This window comes from Aythya ferina (genome assembly GCF_964211825.1).
Source record: "Aythya ferina genome assembly, chromosome: 17".
In the NCBI taxonomy this organism is placed as follows: Eukaryota; Metazoa; Chordata; class Aves; order Anseriformes; family Anatidae; genus Aythya; species Aythya ferina.
The window spans coordinates 10,094,579-10,115,616 of NC_140316.1; the positions used below are offsets into that span (position 1 = coordinate 10,094,579).

Consider the following 21,038-nt stretch of genomic DNA (forward strand, 5'->3'; position numbering starts at 1 on the left):
GGCCCTCTAAATGGAGCACGAGAACCTGCAGCACTGCTGAGGGGGACCCAAACCCTCACTTTAAGCAACCACGCAGCTAAAGAGGCTACAACACCACCCACCCATCAGATGGGGAGCTGTGTGCAGCCAGGAACCTACTTACACACATAAGCTCTCGTGTTTAAGACACTCAGTCTTGCCAGAATTCATGTAGTTTAAGGCCAGAAAAATACCGTTAGATAACTTTATCTGACCTTTAAAATCAGAGACAGTTATGTTCCAGCCACTTACCTCATATGTGAACCCAGTACCTTGTGTTTGGCAAAGGATGTCTTTCCAGAAAGCTTTGTAGTTTATATTTGTATCAAACTGCCAGCACTGGGACCTTGAGAACAAATACAAGGCAACTTTCTTTGATTTATGTTAAGTTTTAGGTGGCTGCAACAATGCAATTTAACACCTGTATGCCATTGTGCAGAACAATTCTAGTTTGTTTTGTTTCATCTTTTCAGCGGTACCTATTTCACTTCACTTTCAGCAGTTTGTATACGTAGGGTCAATCTGTCCATTACAAAATGAATTTACTTTAAATTAGACATATGAAAGCACTCTGTCCAGGGCAGGACTACTTAAATTATTAATCACTAAATATATTCCCTCCCACCATTTTTTTTTCTTTTTAATATTTAGTCATTCCATTTTGTTTAATATCACACCACTGCCACTACGGACACACTGCTCTGCCATTTTCCCCAGAAACAGACCCATCCTTTGCTCTCTAATTAGTGCTCCCCGTAATGTCACATTCTTCTGTTTCTTCCTCTTCCGAGGAACCACTGAGATTGTGGGGAGGATCCACATGTTTGGGCTTGGATACTCTGCGTTACGGGAAGAAAGGAAGTGGATGTCCCTTCTTCCTGTGAAAAGCCCTCGACAGGCCACAGACACACAGGAACAGATGCAAAAGTATCTGCCGCATAAACTCCTATACACAGCGCAGCACTGAAGCTTTGCATAGCTCACACGGCCTGAAAGCGGCATAGAGAAAGCACTTCTGGATGTTTTTATGTCTGTGCCAATAGAGCCATTGGCTGCGTTGGTCTGCTCGGTGCTCTGTGTGCCTTGGAACACACTTTTACTACACGCAGTTGTGTATCTTTGAAGGCAGCAAGGCTTTTGGATTGGCTCAGTAATAGTGCTGGGTGAATTGTAACATCCTGGAAAATCCCTTTTAAATGCCAGAGTAGGACTTGGAACACATCCAAGCATTTGCAGCAGGCACAGCAAAACAGCTTTTGGAATTTAACTTTTGTACTGTGCAGACACTTAAGACGGTAGAGGCACGTTCAGTAAAGCTAAGAGCACTTGAAGTCAAGCAGCATAAAATAACCCAGGACACTGGATTAACTGCTGGAAGATTCTGTACAGGGAAATTATGTGCTTGCCTGCCGGCTGAACAGGAGAGGGGAAGATTGCTCAGGAAGCTAAGCCTTGCATTCGTAATAAACACACTTACAGCAAGATCGCTTCTCATGCAGTGGCTGGATAGGGATTGCTGGAAGAAGACTTTATCTAGGAGGAGTTCCAGCTGTTTGCGGGGACTGCCGGTCTGAGCATCCCAAGCGCTGAGTGATAACGAGAGCAGATCTCACTCCACAAAGTGCTTGCTACTTGTTGTGCTAGCAAGAGAGCTCTCCTTTCTGGCTGGAGTCTGCTGGCTGCTCAGCAGAGGAGCTGTCTCAGCTTCAGGCTGCCAGCTGGTAGGGAACTCTTGGATGATCCCCTGCTGTCAGCCATGGCCTGAGCAGAAACCCCTACAGCTAGGTACTCATTTTGGGATCTTTTCCCCCAAGCCTGGAGCTATCGGTTTCTCCAGATCCCCAAACCAGACCTGGCTGGCAATAAGCAGCTCATTTTCTTTTAGGTGAAGAGTGGCTATAAAACTTCAAGCCAAATCCCTCAATCACATTTCCAAAATTAGCTGGTTTGCAGCAATTAAAACTAATCCTACTTCTACTGTATTTCTGGGTCCTGCAAATGACTGGTTCACAAGCTGGGCACTGCAAAACTGGCTCACTTTTTGTTAAGGGTAGCTACGTACCTTCAGAGCAACCTGTATCCCAGGACTGCCTCACCCTTGCTATTGTATGTTGCTGTACCATCACTAGCTGACTCAGGGCTTTAAAGCAGTATCATCACCCCGGCAATTTTTACCAGCATCCCGAACATTTTGTTTGTTTGTTTTTACAGGTACTTCTGACTCCTACTATTTGAAGAATTCTCTTTCTAAGCACTAAGGAATCGCTTTACCACAAATAGCTTGAATTTAGAGGACTACTACTGCCATTCTCATTGCAAGACGAGTTTACCTATAAAAGAACACGTGCTCTTGTTTCAGACTCTATCTTCTCGCTCATCTTGCAAAATTAGTATCAAAAGTGAAATCAATCTTAATGTATCCTTTACTGTTCTTAGCTGTTTGGTGGTTCAGGCCCTGCCATGCTTACTTTAGTACAGCTCAGTGCCTGTCACCGTGGAGCTTCTGTTACTGCTGCTCTTCTGAGACTAAAAAAGACCTAGACTGCTTTAAGCCGGGGCAGCACAAACTAATGGAACTGAGGAAGCCCTGGAGCTTCAAGGGCTTTGTTTAATATTCACAAGAAGTAGATCACTAGCTATGAAGCCTTAGTAGTTTGCGGTATTGGTACACAAATACATTTTCTTAAACAAATATTTCATCATCCATGACAAAGTAACCTAAGAATAGCACTAAGGAAAAAAAGGAAGTTGTTATATAAAATGAAAGGAAACTTCTGTGTTTACTACAAGTTTTCAACAAACTGCCTATGGAACATGCTGCAAGTTTGTATTTAAGGCAGTGTTAATTGCTTTAGGATTGTATCTTGTACAATTTTCATGTCCCTAAAAGGCTAAAATGCCAGGGTTTCAGCAGAATATGAGGGCAAAAGAGGAAAAGCAAATGTGGATTTGGCAGTGTGATGAGCAGTTGACAACAAACTGAGCAATGTAAACCAGTTTTTTATAACTTGGTTCTAAAAATGGAAAGCTCAGAATCATCATCTCACCAGGAACAAATCTGTTTTTCCCCAGCTCTAGGGAAAGTTTGTTTTCCTATACGACTCTAGAACAGCTGTGTACCGCTGGGACAGGGAGATTCTGTGAACCTATAAAGATGATGCCCGGTGGCTAAGGCATAAAAAAAAGACATGATGCATACGAAGAAGAGAGCTTGAGCTCTGTTGGTGAACCTGGGAAATCAACATAGTGAGGCAGTGAGATGCTGTGTTGGTAGATAAACAGCTTTTTATACCCAAGGCAGGAACTGATGGTCATGAATTCATGTATCAAAGCTCCACTTGTTATAACATATATTTTTTCTCACAAATTAAATTTTCATGCCATCTATAGCTATTTAGGTGCCAAAAGCACTGGCAGTGTAAATGATGAGAGAGAAGGCAGAGTAGTAGTACTTTAAAACACGGGTTTGGTAAGACAGAAGTAAATCCCAGACTAAAGGGAAAACAGAGGTCGCAACAGAGGGAAGTGAGAACACGATGTGATGACACAGTGCCCACCTATTCAAACTATCCTAGAGTCATTAAGGTTGGAAAAGAGCTCCAAGATCATCTGGTCCAACCATCCCCTACCACCAATGTCACCCACTAAACCATGTCCCTAAGCACCATGTCCAACCTTTCCTTGAACACCCCCAGGGACGGTGACTCCACCACCTCCCTGGGCAACCCTTTCCAACACCTGCCTGCTCCTTCTGAGCAGTAGTTTGTCTCTGTCCCACGTACAATGCTCCTAGGTGTCCTGTTATGCTACGATTTCTGCTCATTTGGGAGACATCTTTTGGAATAAAATATCCACAAGGACTGCTCAGTATTTTCTTCTGAAGTCCATCAGCATACTACACATAAAATGCTCAGATCATTTTTATCTGCATGTGGCACTCAACATGTAGCCAAATTAAATTTCATCTACTATCATAGTCATCGTCCCCATGATTTACTTATCTGTGCATGACATTACAAGCTCCATAGCTTTTATCCACAAATTTTGAAAGCTTATGATCCATTTTTTCCAAGCCATTAATAGATTTAACATGTTAATCTCAACAGCAAATTCTAGAATACCCAGTTATTATTTTTGTTTCACTGCAAGATGCAGTCATTCTCAACAACTAGTTTCCTTAACACTGCATTTTGTGCAGAAATCACACATTTAACCTCCTTTTCCAGACGCTATCATGTAGGTGTTATCTTTGTGTCAAAACAGTGAAGATTCCAGACGAGGTGTAAATTCATATGATATAGTCCTCCTCGGTATCTGTTGAGATTCTGACTCCAAGAAGCCATCCAAAAAATGTGTTCTCAAGAAAATACTGTTGGTCAAACTTGGAAACCATTCTAAAAAAAGAAAGCCTATTTTTGTTTGTTTTATCTAACAAGGAAGGATTAGCAGGAAATTTTCTGTGGAAAATAATTTATGTGAGTGGTCTACTCTACCATTCTTACATCAGAAAATCTTCACTGGCTGTGGTTAGAAGTAAGGTGTTTGCAGCAGCTTATGTGATGTTAAAACTCCCAATAACTCTTGGTGGCTGCCAAGCTTTCCCTCCAAAATTTTTCAGAGCCCTGAACTGAATGTCTGCTGTGAAGTCGGAAGAACAGACCCAGTCGGTGCTGAAAGACACAACCATCCATGTTGGCAGCCTCTCCTGGTTTTATGCCGCTATGCAGCCAGTTGACAAAGTCATTTTATGGGGTCTTGGGCTTTAACTGGAAGCCTTTACTTCTGAGGTAACGTAAAGGAAATCCTCCTGGGTTTTCCCCTTCCACTCCAAACGGATTTTTAGGTCTTGCCTAGCATACACAAACATAAGATGATTGATGAGAATATTCATCCTCTGCTGCCTGTTCCATTTGCTAAGCACTTGGGAAGCAGAGAATAATGTAAACCAAAACTAATTCATAATTCTTCTTGTACAAGAGAGGAAAATTCTTCTATAGAGTGCTCTAAGAGACCTAAAAAAAAAAAAAAAGTTTTATCTGGAAAATAACAGCAGCCCTTTGGGAAAGGGATTTGTTGTTAAGATGACTGACCTCCCAAATCTTTCTTCAGAGTTCATGATTCATTTCTGTGAGCCCTCAGCTGGAAACTGAAGACAATCAGACAAGTAGTTCAACTACTAGCACACCACTAGCAGGATATTACCAAGGTATTTCATGGAGCAAGCCGGGTCTGCTGATGGCAGCGGTTAGCCAAATAAGACATGCTGACAGACAACACTTCACTTCTCTTTCTTCACATCACTGAGAAAGAGATTCCCACAAGGAAACTCTTGATACCTGATGCCATGAAGTCACAAGTAAACGGTCAATTTCTATAACCCCAAAATCAATTTGATTCTCTTACAGTCCATCATCCTAAGCTGCCAATGCTCTCCCATGTACCAACACACCCACTCACTCATACAAATCTGCATCTAAGGTACAGTTTTTGCTGATGTAGAATTAACTAATATTGTCCTCAGCAAGAGGACAATATTAGAACTTACTCAAATACCATGCCACTTTGAAAGATGCGTTCTTGTTTGCTTTCACTGCACTAGCAGCTAACCTCCAACTGCCCCAGATGGAGCAGATTAATTTTGATGCATTCCTTCTTTCTCAATGTCATTCCCTGACCATGGCTCTGCAGTCCAAAAGCTTCATTTGTAATTCTATCTTGTGTTAGAAATTACAGTATTTATTAAGTCTCATTCTACATTTAAGACTGGTGATGGTTTAAAGAGGGTGATATCTGTTACAATGTCAAAGAGTCATAAAAGAGCATATACAATAAACTTGGCTGTCTGTGCTCATCTTAAATCATGTGTCACCAGGGAAAAGCGTTCCCCAGAAGGGAAGGACAAAGTGTATGGAAGGCAGAAAGTGGACAGACCATTGCAACACAAACCTATTCTATTTTCCCTTTAGAGGCCTCCCATCTGGAACGGTACAGAGAAGAGGAACATTTCATATTGTTTGTGGCCCATTGCTAGCAGTAGTCTGCCATCTGCTGATCCACGCAGCTGTGTTTATAGCCTTCAAGGTAAAGCAGTCATCCATCTTTTCTCACAGTCTGCTCTTATTTCAGCGTATGCTGGTACATGAGAATATGAAATGCAGTGTCTGCTCATCTATGCTACAGGCAAGCAGAAGCCAAAGCCAAAACCACAGGATATCAAAGTGCAGCTGACCATTACATTAAGATGCTTGGATCTCTGTCAAAAAGCTATTCCCCATGCTTAAAGCTTTGAACCATAACTTCAAAAAGAGAAGAGGAAAAAAGGGGGAGGAGGGGGAGAAGAGGAGGGTGAAAAAAAAAAAGAAAAAAAAAAAGACAGTTTACCTGAAGTACCTTCCTGCAACCAACAGAAAGTGGTTCTTAACACAGGCCAGCAAATTGCTGCCTTTCTGAGTAATGCTGGAGCTGCCAAGGAGCTTCATAGCTGAGCACGGTTAACCCCTTCCTCCTGTCCCTACCTCTGCAACGTGCAGTTGTTTACTTTCCCCTGCTCAAAGCCAGCATCCTTCCACCTATTTTCCCCATGCATGAGTACTGACAGAGCATGTGGTAACTCCATTCTCTGCACGTGGCCAGCTGTACAATTCCATTATGCAAATGACAATGCTGATAATTAAAAGTGTTCATCAAGTAACCGCAGAGGAACAGGAGTCTCCTTCATGACCAAGCCACACTCTTCATCATCGTGGGACTATAACAGCGCCTATCCATCACCTTTGCTATGCTTGCCTTAGTAGTTATCCAAGGCACTGACAAAATACCGTATTTTTCTAGGAGATGACTGACTTTCATAGGAGGCTGACTGTACCAGGGGTCTGATAATTAGAGATTTGGGTATTAACATCTGGAAATGAACTTTGAAAATACAGCCTGTTCTACCCTCCTTTTCTAAAGGAATTCACTTTTGAAAGATGAGACGTTCAGCCAGAAAAATAGAAGTGCATGCCTGGTGCATATCCAGGTCATACGCAGAAAAGAGGTTTCAATGGGACCTATTGTAATGCTCATGTTTTCTCAGACCTCTTTAAAGAAAAAAGAAGAAACAACACAGAAAATCGTAAATCAAGATGGCTTTGAGCACCCACCAGCACCATGAAGTACTAAATGAATTCTGAGGCTTTCTGACTTTCACACAGCAATACAAAATCAAAGATTTTTCACTCTCAATGACTTTCCATTAATGCATTTCAAGGGCAAAATGTGGAATTCATCTGAAAGGATAAATCTGAGTGAAAACAAAAATGGGAATGGGCTCAGAAATCCTCGAGTAAAGAAACCAAAGCAGGACAACAGGCAGAGAAGTCCTGAGAGGGAGGAACCAGTTGGGGTGTCTGGAAAACTCGTGTTCTGTTTGTCCATATTGCTCATGCAGCCTGAGCAGTAACAGCATTCATTTCACCAAGTGACTTAACCTTATCCCTGATGAGCCAGCCACCTTTGGAAGGAGACATTTTATTTTACATATCTATGAAGAACTAGTTCCATTTCGTTAATTAGCCTGAGGGTTCCAGCTGGGATTTGACCAGCTGTTTCTTGGAGGACAAAACTCTAACCCACCAAGTGACTATCAGACACACCAAAAAGATATCAGAGTCTAAAATTTATTATTCATTACTTGGACTGCATTTAAGCTGACACCTCTTAAGTTCATCAAATTGATTTTCTCAGAAGTGTCACAATCCATTAACAATTTGCCAAAATCAAAACAAATCTAGTAAAGCTTTTGATGTCCCTGATAAGACTTCTCAAAGCAAAACAGAAAAAAATGTTACAGTGAACATTTGCCAGTTGCTAGCACTTAGAAAATAACAAAGATAAAGAACGTTGATTTGTTTTGCTTTTTACTGTAGTGATGTTCTTTTACTCCTTTCTTACTACAGATATGGTATGGTGTCCCCTATATTCACACTGGAATCTTTTAGGGGGTAAGATCAGTGACAATATCAGCATAACAACGAAGTGGTAAACAATCAGGAACAGATTTAGAGTGGATATTAAGAAAAGGTTCCCTGACCATCAGACAGATGAGGTACTTTAACAGCTTTTCAGTTCTGAAGTGATTACAAAAGAGAAAAACTATTTGTAAATGGAGGTTAGTAAGCGTACAGAAAACACATCGGGTGCCTGAACTTGATGATGTGCATTCATAAGGCTGGAGGAAACAACTGATGATTCTCCTTCACAGCCCTGCCACGGGTCTATCATCTGATCTGGAGCAACTCTCCTAACTTCTGTATGGTTCATAGGGATCTTGGAGACTTTCACTGGAAAATACTATAAGGAGCCTAGGACTTGAGTACATACAAGTAAATACGTTGAATGTATACAAGGTAGGGAAAGGAAAAAAAAAGATCCTTGACCAGTGCTGACAGTTGTTAATTGTCATCCTGTTATTTTTTCCCTTCCATTAGAAAACACGGTCCACTACAAGCAAAGTGCTCCAGTTATTGAACGGGGAGGGCAGGCGGTGGAGAACATTGCAGCCACTTGCAACTGCTAAAATGTGTCTTGCTGGCAGCTTCATTTGGAGGAAAAATATAATCTCAAGTAAAAGTGATTTATCACAATGACACATCTCAACGCAAAGCTCAGCTAGAGCCACTTAATACACACACAGAAATGAGAATGAGAGGCAGACACAAGAGTATAAAAAAAAAAAAAAAAAAAAAAAAAAACAGCTTTTCTGATACCTTCAGAAATGACAGTCCTTCTCATCCATTCCCCACAGAAAGGGCAGCTTTCTTACCAGGCCCTCAATCCAATCCTCTCTCAAGTACATATTATCCATTTAACTGAAAATTCTTCATTGAAAAAAAGACTTTTTTTTTTGTTATTATCTGTGGTAATTTTAAAAATTTTGTATCATGGAAAAAATTTAGGAAGAAAAAAAAATCTTCTAATGGTTTAGTCTTCTAATCAAATCAAAATTAAAACATTTGGCTACCTTTTTTCCAGAAGCTAAATAAGTTTTGATTTAAGAATATTTTTATTTTTTCTTAGCTTTTTAATTTCATCAAAAAGCAATTTTGTAGGGGAAAAAATGATAGGTGTTAATGAGACATTTTTATATTAAACAATTAAATTAGTAAGTACTTATGAACTTCCTGGTTAACACTGTATTTGTCATGGTAGCAATAACAGAATTTTGGTATGCCTGCTCTAAAAAGCCAAACTTTGCTCTCCTGTGCAGCAGCCAATTTTCACGAGGTGTTAGCAGAGGAGCAGCAGATGCAGCTGAAGAGGTCTGACAGCATGCAGGAGGTTGAGGCACGCATACCCACAGCTCCGTTCGCTCCTTCACACCACATCTTCTGGTCACACTGTCCCAGCCTAAAGGCAGTGAGAGTAACAATATACAAGAACTAATCCTTTTACCTCTTCTTAGAACTGAACAGTTGCACGGGAAGCACTTTTCCTCAGGAGCTAGCCCAGGCTTGTAGAAGTTGCCATTCCTACTTCAGAGGGCAGCACGGTTCACACAGCTCCTGCCTCCAGGTGCCATGACCTGCACAGAGAGCAGTGCTGGAGTGCTACAACAACCTGAAAGCATGAGATGAAAACACCCACAGCTCCTTTCCCCTCTGTAAAGAAGTTCATTACAGAAGCCATTAAAATACTTTTCAATGCAGGATGAGAACTGGACAGATGACAAATAAAATTTAAAAGTCATCAGATACTGTCAAGGCTTTTTACAGGGAAAGAAACCACAACACACAGGTGTAGCATTTATAAGCGCAGCATCTTGCCAGCAACAAGATCCACTTGTATCCAACCGTCTGCTACACCACGGCTCCGTTGGCTCACCTGCAGCACAATCCTTACAACAAGGCCAGCCATTCAGGCTGGTGCCCGAAGCAAAATCCTACAAAGGAAGACAGTTTTATTTGGCATCAGTTGCTATGGGTATCAGTGCATCTTGCTTTTAAATTAGCTCAGGTGTGGTTTGAACAGGAGAAATAAGGGATGCTGTAGAATTTTAGGAAGCCTGAGGACATTTCCCTTCAGAGATCAAATTTACCAGTGTCATATTCAACGGCTTCTCGTAAATAAAATAAAAATTCCTCAATAACCATGAATTGCTACCGGTTGTATTGGGATAACATTACAGTAATTTCACCACCTTAAAAGTTCTCAATTTAGAAGAGGCAGAATTTATGCGGCTTGGCTCCAGATTTTCAATTCTGTCAAGAAAGCTGGGGAAAGAATAAAAATAGCAGCAAAGCTATGCAGTGAACACTGTCTTTGTCTACTGAATCATCAGAGTGCCCTAGTACAAAACAACAGAACCAGCAATAAGCAATCACACAGCAGCAGTTTGTGGGAATTAACTAAAATAAAGCACATGTATTCAGCAAGGAGATCAGTGAAGTGTCAGAAAAAGCTGCTAATTTGAATACTGCATTTGTTTACATACTAAGTACTTTTAATATAGTAATATACATCTATTTCTTCAAAGAAATCATAACTGACCACCAATAAAATAAATATCGATACAGACCGTAATGGTAAGCAACTGAAAATGACTGCAGTTTTATCTTTTGCTGCCTAGTATACAAAACACCAAAAAAAATTGGCCAACAGATGCAAAACCAAACAAACTAACAAATGATTAAACAGCTCCCTGACTAGGCTTTGCCTGCCAAATCTCTGCCTGGAGAGGATTTTTATGTCCACGTAATGAACCCTCAAAATTATGGACTTACAAAGGAAACAGCTGCTTAACCATAATGGCAATTACTCTGGTCAGATCGCAGAGCACCCAACCTTGCGGCTGTGGCTCTGGGTGCCTGCCTCGCACACCATGAGACAATGCAGAGCTGGAACTGAGTTAGCATCACCGCACAGAGCTTGCAGCTGACTCACCCACATCGCTCACCATGAGACAGGGTGAGGAGCACAACAAGGCTGTATGGTCAGCTGGCTGTGGGGCAGGCCCTCTCAGGAAGGATTAGACCCTGCCTTGTACACAGGCCAGGTGGCTTCATCCTAAACTGTTCAGGAATATTTGGAAGTATCCCATCATGGCACAGCCAAACCCAGCTCATACATCCTACATCTTGGGGCAGCTTTTAACCTACACTAGGTTAGCGGGGCCAAGCTCCTCTCCCACTCTGAGGCCCACCCAAAAGCCACACTGAGACATTGTCTTAGGCTCCAAAAGCAGAGAGCTACCCCCTAGTACCCACAGTATTAAGGCTGATACTATCACACAGCACTGCTGTCATCCCACTGACCTGCAAACCGTAAAACAACTCCGGGAGCACGGCTGTTCATCTTACTGAACCTTGTAGAAGGTGGTGCAGGCTCACATGCTTCGGTACAATTGGTTATTTCAGGAGAGACAGGAACTTGTCTTAAGACCGTTCTATAGCAGACAACATTATAGCTGGGGCAAACCTGGATGCAACCTAGTGGTGCATCTTTCTCGTGGTCATTGGGTAGTTGTGAGTGTCCAAACCCAGAAAGCAGGATACCTGACTCGGTGTTATACATACCATAAAAACACTGCTTCCCACAAGTTCTGTTTTCCATTATTATCTTGATTGCCTACATAAATATGAATAATCTCATATACAACATGCCGTAAACTCTCCTTCTGTTCATGTTATCCCATAGATGGAGGCTGATTCTCCCATTACTACAGAACCCACACCAAGTGGGGACACCAAACTGAAATGGTGCTCTGGCTTGCACAGAAATGATCAGCATGAAACATATGTACCTGTATCACCAGCTATTTATTCAGCAGCTGACAAAGGATACCAGTATCTAATGATACCTGCCCTGTAATTTCATACTGGCATGAGCATTTTTGGCTCAGTGACCTGCAGAAGTAACTGCACAGCACGACCTATGAAGTGCATCCATGGTACTGGGAAGTATTTATGTATAAACTGCTCATTCCAATTAAAACAGGATGTAAAAGTTACTTCAATACATAAGTGCACAATAGGATGCTGTTGAATGTCTCGTCTGCCAAATACATTTTTGATGGAAAGTGATTGCTGATATTATACAAGATAATTTCTCTATGAATTAAGTTAAACATGGCTTGTAAGAGACCTGGACAGCAGTATTTCAAGAAACAGCCTGCAGATTAGAGACAAGTGACAAGACTGATCTCTGCAGCTGCAATTAACTGTCTTTCCTTCGGTCTCTCCTGCACAGTTCTAAGAAGGGCTACGTTTTTCTCCTGCTGATGAAGGTTGATTAGCAGTCAGGTGGGGAGAGGCTCCGGGGATGGCATGACGCATTAATTAAATCACTTCTACCAGCTAAGTGATGACACTTTGATTTATAGCAGAGCTCATTCAACCAGACACTGGCATTTCCTGGGCACCGAGATGAGGAAAAGGCAAGCTGGGAAGCAGGTGGGAGAAGAGGGGGATGTGCATATAAAGGAAAAGAAAGCAAACCGAAGTGAATACCTGCAGCTGATAGACTATTTTCAAAACAAAGCGCTTGCTGGAGCAGTAGGAATGACCATGAAATAAGCCGAAAATGATTTAATCCACCTTTCTTACAAAGAAGCTATTTCATTTTGTTTGTGTCTCTACCAAAAGCTGGTTTAGGATAGGGTCTTATAAAAATCTCTCCAATTAAATATGATACAAATTATTTCATAAGGCACATTTCAACCTGATATACTCCAAAATAGCTTGCGGTGTTGTGCCTGGAGATAGCACTGACTCATGTCTACAGTTACAAGCTCAGAAAGAGAAGATAGAAATCTCCAGAAAGCAGAGCAGGACAGCATTCCAGGGGCCAGGTTTAGATTCTATGCTCAAACCCGCACATGCTCCATTGCCTGTCAAGAACGATGTCTCCTAAACACCGTGTTTCAATTTCTCCCTCTGCCAAAGGGCGATAATGTTATTTCACAACCTTTGTAAAGGGTTACCTTTATCCAACTTTATCTATTTTGTTTAGGATTCTGACATTTGAAAAGGCTAACTTAAACAACCTTCCTATTAGAAAGCTTCTCTTTCGGCGACAAGGCTACATACACTGCCTTGTGAACTCTGGTAAAAATCACAAACCTGTACGAGAGAGAAAATACTTCTACACCCTGGAATCTGAAATAGGTCAAAACATGATTATCACTACAGTACTGTATTTCATTCCCTCTTCTCAGTCACCAAGCTTTGGTGATTCTTGGATTATTTTTTCTTTAAAAGCCTGAAGCAAGCATTTGTGAACATTTTGGGGTCTAAAATATGCTACTCACTGTACAGTCCTGGGTATTTATTTAGCAAGACATATCTTTATCCTTTTGAAAACAAAAGAGGTTTGTCTGTTCACAACATTGTCTTGGGCAAACAACATGTTGCCTTTTTGATAAAAACTCTGTAATATACACGCAAATTTTCTGCAAGAACCACTTTGGACATCTTAAACTACATCAGACTCAGTTCAAGTTTAATACATGAGGAGGAGACATATAAGGAAAAAATGAAACAATAAGTTTGATTCAGAGGATGTGTTCTTTTTAGTCGATATTACCATCTTTCTTGTTAACCTCTGCTACTGCAGCAGACAGGACTGGAACCATGTCATGGTAGCTGCTTGTATGAGGATTTAATGAAAAGAGAATTCTTGTTCTCTAATGTTTCACAAAAAATGAGCAAAACAAACAAAAAGACCCACCTCTACTGAGTGGCTTTCCTAGCAGCGAGCAGTAGTAAAGTGACTGCTCTTGTAAATCTAAATTCCGATCAGAAAAAGATCTCATGAGCCTCTTTGCTTAGCACATGCATCATGCACATTTGTCTCATCTCATTAACTTTTGCTTATCTAGATATATTTCTCCTTTTAGCTCAAAGCCTTGTTGTGTTTGTTGTAAACAATTTCTATGTCTCCCTCAATGCTACATCTCATTTATAGGTGCAATTACTGTTACACAAGATAATATCTTCAGCTTTCCTAGCATACCCCCTAGAATCTCCAAGTACCTGATAGCTAATTCATTGTGGGAGGCTAATATGAGAAAGCCTTCACAGACACAGCAGCAACACAGAAATTTGGGTCATAAAAGAATTCTGCAGCAGACCAGTACATAGATCAGTGCTTAACCAATATCATTTGTCACTAATCTTCTATAATGCATTTGGATTCTTTTGCATCATCTGCACTTAGTAACAAAATACTTTATTTAACACCAGACTTGGTAGGCAGCTAGATGGGGGTGGGGAAAAAAAGCCAGCTCGCTTTTCAACAGATCTACATGCATCTCCTTTTCATCATTAGAATAAATTTCCAGAGAGGTGAGCAAAGGTTTAGCTGCATGACTCTCATTAACGTTAACTTTATTTCAGTAATGAGGTGAAAGCACAATCACTGGAGCTAATATAATCACAGTGATGAGACACAAAGTATGCTGCAGTAAATACGGCTGAAGAAGATGACATTGACAGTCCGGATAGGTTGCATCGAGGATGGAAAAACAGGAATCAGGAGCAAAATGATGCAGTGAGGGTAAAGACCTTGCCTTTGCATCTAGAAAACTAACAGGAACGAGCCCGCTGATGTGAATGAGAGGACTGACACCGGTCAAAGGACTGTCCTTCGAGGTATTCAGCACACCAATGCTCACTCAGCTTTGCTAGTTCCTAGCAAGAACTGAAGAAGCAAAGGGGTAACAGTACTGTGCCCTTAAAAGTCATTTAGGAAAGATAAGGAAGATTACTGTAGCAGCTAAAAAGGAACGCTGAGATAAAACGAAAACAGCAGGTGTGGAAAATCAAAAGCTATTGGTGACAGCCCTTGAAGACAATCCCAGTAATATATTGCACCAGCAAAACCTCATATAATGAAAAGCGTGAGAGTCGTCATGCCATTGCACTCCATTACTTTAGCTAATAGTATGATCTGAACAGAACAAGGCTGGGAAGAATTTTATAGTAATTAGCAAACCTGTTGGTGTCCATTTTTCTTCTGCACAACATATGAACAAAAGAAAAGTACCTACAGCTATTAAGGGAAACGGGCAAGAAGAAAAAGCGGGAAGATGGACAGCAATTTAGGTACCCCTGCAGAAATAAAAACAGTAATTACAGTTTTTATTACAAAACCAGCGTACAAGGATTTTTAGCTTTGCATTAAAAAAAAACGCACTGCAATACAAAAACTACTAAATATGTAGCACATAAACATCCCCATCCAAGTACTACTAGTACAGAAGGAGCAGAGGAAACATAATGTATACATCCACCCCATATAATTCTTGCAACATTCAGTACCTCTGTAAGCAGCTCAGTTAACTTCATCCAGATGCCATAAACAGTTGTTTTTTTCTTTTTTACAATCACATGGAACTGATCCACTGCAAGCTGTTTGTACAGCATCCATGAGATTAACCCTATAGCTACAAATGAAGCATACTTATAATGACATGTAAAACCCGTGTCATTTTCACTTGATTTTAGTTATCTTACAGACCCTCTGAAGGCTGGCACAGAACCACTCAATAGCTGCTGATGCTCAGCACTGAAGCTAGGTGATAAGCCCTCTCACCTTCAGTATTAAGACAATGCATATTTGGTTTTGCCATCCCAGCTTGTTGCACTGTCCTAGCCACTGCTATTGCAGATATCCAACCACTGCAAGGAGAGCCCTGATCAATACATCTTTGTTGTGTAGACCTGAATTAACTACATCTCACTTTCCTTTGACAGCGACACAGATCACATGCAGCTGCTACTTCCACTATGAGAAACACGAATTCTGGAAAGCATATTCATTATCTGGTTGTTAAAAGCAATGGAGCGTGCAAGCCTCACCCTGCCTGGGTTACCTGAAAAATCAAGATTTCTGTTTGATTAAGTGACTGCCAGCTAGTCACCTTCCCACTCTAACCTTGATGTGGCAGGACTGCGACAAGTGCATATAGTGTAACATCACAAAATGTTTCACTGATGCTCACAAATAGATAGCTTAATTTGTTTAAATAGCCTGGTTCCTTGCAGCATTTTCACTGCAAGCCCTGTTTTGAGGACAGAATATATTGTCTCTTCATATGGAACCTACCTGCGTGCCAGCTGGCAGGAAGTCAAGGAGAATCCTGATGAGGTCCAAAGCCCTCGGACTTTACCCAACTTACAGCACATATTAAATGTCAAAGGAATTCCACCTGCCACCATCATTCTCTGAGTTGTAGGACTCAGGATCAGAAAATTTGACTTTATAAAAATTATAGCTCCTTAACAGATTTTTTGTAGCTGAATATAACCTGTATATGACCAAAAAACAAAGAAAACCACCACTAAAGGATTTTCCATTTGATGTACAGAAAAAAAATAAGGCCTTATAGGTTTGATTTCTATTTCACAAAATAAACAAACAAAAAACACTAAAGGAATTTCCATTTGCTGTACAGAAAAAAGTCCTTATAGGTTTGATTTCTATTTCACTCATAATGCAGAAATAATAGGGCTGTCATTGGTGCTAACTCTCACTTTTTTTTTCCATGGTTTTCATTTGTTGCTTCTTTTCCAATAGTAGCTGCTGAAGTGAGGTGGCCACAGAAACCTATTTTTTTTACATAAGAAGGGAAAATGAGACCTCTACAGCTGTAGAGAAGAACTTAGAACTCTGCAACTTCAGTACTCCATCTTCAGACGCTAAACAAATACAATTTCTCCCTTATTTTTAAATTGATTACGGTGTGAGAAGCAGACCACACTTGCAACTGCTGAACACTTGGGGTTAGAACTTGCAGCATTTAACGCTGCTGTTTGTGATCGCATATCATCACTAAATCATCTCACTTCCAACTGCAAATCTTTCATCAGTAGAAATGTGTGTAATCCAGACAGAGCCCAGCTTCAATTTACAGACTAGTAAGACAGGAAAAAAAGCATGTTGAGTACTGAGAACTAGTCTTTAGAAATGTCACTAAGCAAAGGAGGAGATCATTGTTTATAAATTTTTATGGAATTACGTTTCAGCATAGGGCTGGACTTTCATGCAATGAGACGAAGGTCCATGAGTTCAATTCATCAGAGTTCACTTTGAGATAACAGAAAAAAATTAAGTAACTACTAAAACAAATATATTACCAATGCTGATGACATTTTGGCATTACAACAAATGCTAAATATAAGCCTTTCGTGATCAAAGATTGAGACCAGATAGCATGTACACTTTCCTTTTTCATAAGCCATATTTATCCTGTAAACAAGCCTCACATGCTGTTGGCAGCAACCTAGGATATCATAATTAGGCCAAATGATTTCTTCAGTGAAGCTTTCTACCAGTTTTCAGTAACTTTCAAATAGAGTGATGCTAAAAAAAGTAACCATATGCTTACTAAAGCAAAACCCCATATTCTAGAGATGGGTTTGCCGAGTTCCTAGGGACAAACGCAGCAAAGTTCAGGCTCTGCTTCCTAGACCAGCTGACAGGATGGGTGCCAGGGAGAGTACCAGTTTTCTCACACAAAACTCAGGTTAGGTGTTGGTATGCTTTTTAATGTGTATTGCAACTGCGATAGTTTGAAATTTTGCATAAATATTCAAAGCAAAGGCAGACCAAGAGAGTTGAAAGCTACAGCTAGCACCAGATTAAAGCTGGGTGAAGAGAAATTGAAAATGGAGCAAAATAATAGATACCCTTTTGCCTCAAAAGTAAGGGGGAGTATTACAATACCTTTTCTGACTTAGAAAAGCAACATTTCCTCTAGGAGTGAGGATTTCTGTTATTCTATTGCAACCTTCAATAACTGCAGCTGAGACAGACCCAAGGCAACACAGGGGACAGGAGAAAAGATACAAAGGCCTTGAGGAAAAAAAAAAAAAATCATGAGAAACCAGAGCAGCCAGTGAGCTGACTGAAGAAAAATTGAAGCAGGTTTAGGGTGGTGGGAGGTTAAAAAGCAGAAACAGAGCTCTCTGTGGTGAGCGGATGGGAAAAGGGAGGAGGAAAACAAAGCTGTGAGGGGCCGAGCTGCCTGCCTCACCCTGCAGCATGCGGCCTGCTCCCGGTGTACCAGGGATTCAATACGAGACCAGTGAGGTCAGCACTTAATTCCACCTCAAAATACGGGCTTATAAACTTGTTTTAACCGAAACACCACAGCAGGCTAGTTCAGCTGTAGTCTGTCACTCTGGGGAAGCCTCCAAGTGAGCGTACACAAAATATTTTTGAAATAAAACAGCACCTCAGTGTTGACAAAGGTTAGAGCGCTGCTGGTGTGTGTCTCTGTGAGACCTCAAGCTGCCGAGACACCGCTGAAAGGGCACGCTGCCTTACCTTGTTTTTTTTCCAGTCAGAGCTGCCATGGAGGAGCCAGCCGGCCGCACCATCGCACAGAGGGGGAGAGGACACTCGGTGCTCTGGAGCTGGTTACAGAGCTCCTTGAGTAACAGAAAGCTGGTCAGAGACCCCGTCCTGCCTCACAACCTCCACCGGGGGCCCGGTTCACCTCGCCCTGCCCGTCAGCCTCCATGACGGGGCCCGGCTCGCCTCGTGCTGCCCGCGAGTGAGGGGAAAAAGGCGGGAAGCGGGCGGGGCGGGGCAGGGCTCTGTGGTGCCTCCGTGACAGGACCACGGCGCCTGCCTCCAGCTGCCCCTGCTCTGACGGTCAGATGTTTTTTTATTATTATTATTTAGCACAGTGGAAATCAGTCAGGTTGCCCCTATTACCATAGGTGTTTTCCTGCACAGCACACAGCAAAAACACACCAGGCCAACGGGGCAGAAACGCAGGCAGCCATCCCAGGTGAGTCCATTTTGTGGGTTTGGCTGCCCACGACCCGAGGTGCAGGAGTGGTTCCAGGCAGGTCACACCACGCGTTTTCCTGGAGCACTGTAGTGACTTTTGTTCTAAGCTTTCCTGCCTCATACCGAGTGAAATGCAGCTCTAAAGGGCCATCTGCCAGCCTGACGCCAGCTTTTATCCAAATGCTGTGGTAACCTCTGCTGGCTGGTCCTCGCCGTTACACTGGTTGAGGCGAGCTGGGAGGCTGACAGAAGCACTTAGGCATAAACCAGAAATAAAGAAATCAAGAGGTGTGTTACCTTTGCTTACTCATAACTACCACAGAGAATTGCTTTTTTTTTTTTTTTTTTTTTAATTTAATGTGCCTCTTTCAGGCATTAGGGATTTAGATAGATTAGTACCATGTATGAACACGTTTACTTTCTCAGCACAACTTTGAAAGTTATTACTAAGCAGCTCTATAACTGTAATTTGCAAATCATTTGCATTTTTCACTGTGAAGGTGTGGATGCAGCATAACCACTGTCACCTTACACAGATAATGGATGAGTTTTTATGCATATGACAGCATCAACAGCTTAGGATGCTACACAGGCTAGACACATGGGACTTTTACCCCACTGTAACCCACTTCTCCCAACAGTGATAATTCATATGTATATGGAAGACAGTACTACTCAATAGTTACATTAAATGTTTCATACAAAGCCATCGCCAGAAGTAGTAGCATCTACAAGAGCAGTCTTCTTGCTCCAAGAAATTTAAGATCTGAGCAGATCTTGTGAGGAACAGGAACAGAATGCAGCCACTTGGCACCTGATTTGCATTCACCTTGATTCCCACTAGTCTTACTCTGTAGGTGCATGCAGCAAGACAGAAAACATACTGGATAAATTGGAGCTGGATTTTATTGGAGTATTAATTAAACTGGCAGGAAATCAGGTGCTAGTCCTGAATTCAACCACTACTAACAGAAACTGCTTAATTGTAATCTCACTCATGCAAAACCACAGGTGAACTAACACCTGCCTCCAAACCCTTTTGCAACTCTAATTTGTGATCATTTTAACTGAAATACACACTAGAAGAGTTTCTACAATACAACCTTTTCAGACAGAATTAATTTCATTATATTCTCTACTCTGTAAACTTGTGTTGTTTTACTGATGGTAAAACAGCAGATCACAGCAATAAACGTGCTTCAATTTGAAGGCACCCTGAGAATTCTCAACTAAGATCTGTATTTTTAAACTACCAAGGGCAATGATTTCTAAGAAAACAGTCTATTGTCACCTGACTGCCTCAGAAATGTAGATCATGTAGACAACATGCATGTTGCTACAAGTCAGACTTCTTTGACTGAAAATACTACATGGAACTGCCTTTTTAATCAGATGTGGATAAAAAATTAAGAACTAAGTACTTTCCCATTGCTCCCTGCAGGTTTTAAAGCTGGCACTTTTCCCCTCTTCTATGGGCAGTTGTTTGCCTTGGGTTGTAAAGAAATACATAGGAATCTTATTAAAGCACCAATAATTTGCTGAACTCCATTTCTGTGGAACTTGCTGAGTTCGAGAATTCCTTTTCATCTCCTCCCCCACCTCTCCTTGACTAGAATAACTGAAGAACAAATATCACATAATGGTGCTAGGTTAAAGGAACTAGCGTGCTTGCAGTTTAAGTGACAAGCACAAGACAAAACAAATCCTAAAGCTCAAACTTGTCCAGCTAAATGACAAGGGCAGTCAGAAAAACATTTGCTTTTTGAAAGCGCATCAGAACTAAGACTCTTGTTCAGGATTTGCTGTGCTTAGTGCTTTATGTTCAGGAGACTGACAATTCATTAATCCTCACATAGTTTGTAAGAAACTCTTCCAAGTGATTAGAGCCTGAACACTTGCAGGAGATAAAGTGATGAATTGCAACTACGGTGACTGAGATTGAGGATATAGAAACCATGATCCCAATTCAACTGTTTAGTGTTGGCCTCAAGTCAGAAGTTTTCTTTCACCTTTTCAAAACTGCAGTTCACCACAATAGCTCTCCATATACCACCCTCATGGAGCAGTACAGCAGGTTTTTTCAAGGCCAATGGCTCACATTCAAGTTCAGCTAAAATAGCCAAAGCAGAGACTGCTGTGCCCCTTTGCCATAGCTTACTGTTTCCAAATTGGTACAGCCAAATGCTATACCAGCTCCTTATCAGATGTGAGCTGCTACCATTTTTCACTAGCATTATTATTCT

General features: G+C 41.3%; 1 long non-coding RNA gene across 1 annotated transcript in view; it reads right to left on the reverse strand.

Moving 5' to 3' along the window:
- Positions 1–18,524, reverse strand: part of LOC311446199 — a 57,475-nt gene extending 38,951 nt beyond the window's left edge. Inside the window, exon 1 of the long non-coding RNA XR_014698802.1 lies at positions 18,325–18,524. This is a non-coding gene — a long non-coding RNA (uncharacterized lncRNA). The remainder of the gene's footprint in view (positions 1–18,324) is intronic.
- Between the last annotated feature and the right edge of the window lie 2,514 nt (positions 18,525–21,038).